Raw genomic sequence first — 3,837 nt, forward strand, 5'->3', positions numbered from 1 at the left:
TAATGCTGGAAAGATTTCATAGGAGCTTCCAGACTAAGACAGACTAGGGAAAAGGCTTGTAATCTACTTCTGAAGTCAGCCTTTGAAAACCCAACTTGCTTCTGTCGCTGATCATGGAAATGATGTCGGACTGGGCAGCCTTTCATTTGCTATGGATAGGGACACGGAGTCAGGGACCAACTTGGCTGCTGTTAATAATTCTTCACATTCTATTTACTTAGGCTTACAGAAACTATTGACTTAATGTTGACTTAATATTGACTTGCATAGGTCTGTAGGGTAATCTTTCAATTGCACAGAGGGTTCATCCACATACACGATATTTCTTCCAAACATTTACAGCCCAAATTTCCCGTGATAAAGTGCATATTTAGTAATTATAGATGAGGTAAGACTAGCATGCTCATAAAAATCATAGCCCAATTTGTAATCAGGAAGAAGTCTGAAAATGAAGAATATTGACCAAGATACTTGATTTGCTTGCTGGGTAGATGGGTTCTTGTTCTTCTCCCTGTCCCCACTCCCCACGCCCATTTGAATATTTTATACCCACAAAGCAGAGGGGCTGGCAGTGGTCTGGGGTCTTCCTCCGGCAGAGGTGCACACTGGGGTCTCGGGGCTGCCCCACCAGCAGGCTGGTTTGCAGGCAGGCCGTCATGGGTGCCGGGGGGAAGGGTCCAGGTACGAAGGGCTGTGGGTTGGGGCAGAGCTTGTGGGACTAGAGGTAGCGGGGCAGGTCCTTCTCCATCACCAAGGGCGCCACCATGGGACCTTACCGCTTCACCACACAGCCGTCCTTGTGGATAGGAACTTGGTGAAGTTCCCCTTGATGGCGTTCCCCAGGATGCTCCGTCCCTTGGGTGGGACTTCCATCCACTTCCACAGCGGGTGGGCGTCTTCCCCGTTCACACAGACCTTGCTGTACATACCGAATTTGACAATAGAGTCGACAGCGAACTCTAATCTCGGCATTACTCCCGGGCTCCTGCCTCCCCAACTGGAGCAGGGGAGAGAGAGGGTCCACGAACAGCACTCAGCATAGCGGGTGTGCAGGTCGACGAGCTGAGTGTAGTTTTGCCTCATTGGAGGGCTACGTTGGTTACGATGCACACAAAACCCCTTGACTTGTCCAAGTTCACCATGCGCCCATCAATGTCTTTGGCACTGTCCTAGTCGTGCATGGAGCGCGTGCAGCACTAATCGTCATGGGAAGCATACATGGTGGTGGCCAAGCCGGGCACGAGGACAGTGCGTAACAGAACCACCGGCTTGAGCAGGCAGGTGACAAAGAAACTCATCTCGACGATGGCGGGGGTCTCCTTGTTCCTGTTTTTAAGATCCATGCCCTGTCCCAAGTAACTTTGTTTTTTGTTGTTGTTGAGTGTACTTTCTGCCCCATTAATATTTGTCTTGGCCATTTGCTGGTGTTTGGTCAATGAAATATTTAGGTATGCTGCATCGGCAGATTTAAAAAATGTTTTAGCATTGTGTCTGTGTATTCCATCCGGAGATGTCCACGTGTCTCGTCACAGGGTGTGCTCTTGATAAAAGGCATATCCTATGAAGAAGTTATTGGGCTTACAAAATTCTATCTTGCAATCTCCAGCTTCATGTCTGTCACCCAGACCATATTTTCCAAGTACTGTTCCTCCTTCTTTGTTTCCAATGTTTGTATTCCAATCATCAATAGTTACCATTGCATCTTGAGCGTATATTTGATACATTTCAGACTGAAGATGTTGGTAGAATTCTTAGAGTTATGCATCACTAGATTTAGTGGCTGTGCTTAAATTTGAATACTAGTTGAATTGATTGGATTTCCTTTTTTGCAGTTAGATACTATCTTATCACAGCATTGCACTTCAAGATAGATAATGAAATATAACAAACATTTATTGGGGTCACTTATGGTAGAAAAAATTCCTACCCCAGATGCACATAACCCAATTGTTAAATAAAATATTTCTGGGGTGAGTACAATCTCAACCAGTGTTTTAAGACCGCCAATTCCTCTTTTCCTTTCCCCGCAAGCTGTGTAAGCAATGGGTCATAACAAACAGTAAACAGCCTTTTAGGCAATAGCATCTTCAACTCTACTAGGAGGTAAAGATTCCAATTACATCAAAGCCTAAGTTCTCTCAATTTTCTCTTAAAGAAAGTTCCTTTAGTATGTACAATTATCACAGCATTAGCAGAGCAGTCCTTTTTGGTGATGAATTTGCTACCACTCCTGTTGAATCTGTCCTTCCTGGCATAGTACGCCATCTGATTATCTGATTCAAAATCGCCAGTACTGGTCCATTTCAGCTCACTAACACCTAGGATATCAGTCTTTATGAGTTCCATTTCAATATTGACCACTTCCAATTCATACTTTGTACATTTCAAGGTCCTATTAATGCTTGCAGCCGTTTGTTCTCATTTTGAGTCATGCTCCAGCAGCAAATGAATGTCTTGAAGACTTAACCCCTGTACACTTCACTCTATCCACATCATTATGGCCCACCCTACTTTGGTCATATTTTGAGTACCTTCCAACCTGAGGGGCTGATCTTATGGTACTGTCTCTGACAATGTTTTGCTTGTGTATGAGGTTTTCCATATCTGACAATTTAATGCTATTCATTGATTTTCAGTGGCTAATTTCTCAGAAGTGGACAGCCAATATTCCTTCTTTGTCATCTGTTCTTAATTTGGAAACTCAGCTGAAACCTGTTCATTTTGGGTGACCTACTAGTATTTGCAGTACCACTAGCCTATTGACAAATAAGAGAGCTTCCTTTATCTCAGCAACACACAAGCCACCATAGTATGTCAAACTGACAGTATATATCTGTGGGAAGAGACAATGGAGGAGTTTACTAGCAGATAAAATCAAGTCAGGGGCCAATCAATTACTCAAACATAAGTTCAGGTTGAAGCTTAAAAAAATTAAAACAGGTCTACATGATTCAAATATGACTTTGAGTCTATCCCACATAGGTTTGGAGAAAATCTCAAGAACAGATTTGTTGCACTAAGCACTGAGAACCGAAGGCCTTATGAGCTGTGGGAAGACATCAAGAACATCATACATGAAGAAAGCAAAATGTTGTTAAAAAGAGAGAAAAGAAAGAAAATATGTCAGAAAAGACTCTGAAACTTGTTCTTGATGGTTCAATAGCTAAAACAAATGGATGAAATGATGAAGTGCCTGATAATACCTGATCCCTTCGATACCTCATGACCACACAGGCTGGTGTGCTTCTTCCATGTGGGCTTTGTTGCTGCTGAGCTAGATGGCCACTTGTTTACCTTCAAGCCTTTAAGACCCTAGATGCTATATCTTTTGATAGCTGGGCTCCATTAGCTTTCTTCACCACCTTTGCTTATGCACCCATTTGTCTTCAGCGATCGTATTGGGAAGGTGAACACACAATGATATGATTTTTTGGTTTTTGATGCCTGAGGGGGAGTGCAGATTGGGGACCCAAGACACATCTGTAGGCAACTGGACATCCCCGTACAGAAGGGTTGCAGAGAGGAGACAAGCCAGTCAGTGTGCAGTGTAGCAATAATGAGAAACACAACTTTCCTCTAGTTCCTAAATGCTTTCTCCTACCCCTCCCTCTCCCTCACTATCATGATCCTAATTCTACTTTACAAATCTGGCTAGACCAGCGGATGTACGCTGGTACAGATAGGAACTGGAAATACAGGGAATCCAGGGCGGATGATCCCTTCAGGACCAATGCTGAGAGTGGCGATACTGGAAGGGTGGAGGGAGGGTGGGTTGGAAAGGGGGAACCGATTACAAGGATCTACATATAACCTCCTCCCTGGGGGCTGGACAACAGA

General features: G+C 44.0%; 1 pseudogene; it reads right to left on the bottom strand.

Moving 5' to 3' along the window:
- Positions 1-593: 593 nt before the first annotated feature.
- LOC101637948 lies at positions 594-1,298 on the bottom strand (annotated as a pseudogene).
- Positions 1,299-3,837: the final 2,539 nt, after the last annotated feature.

The sequence above is a fragment of the Echinops telfairi genome, unplaced genomic scaffold (assembly GCF_000313985.2).
Source record: "Echinops telfairi isolate 266 unplaced genomic scaffold, ASM31398v2 ScPeMD7_7469;HRSCAF=8507_1, whole genome shotgun sequence".
Classification (NCBI taxonomy): Eukaryota; Metazoa; Chordata; class Mammalia; order Afrosoricida; family Tenrecidae; genus Echinops; species Echinops telfairi.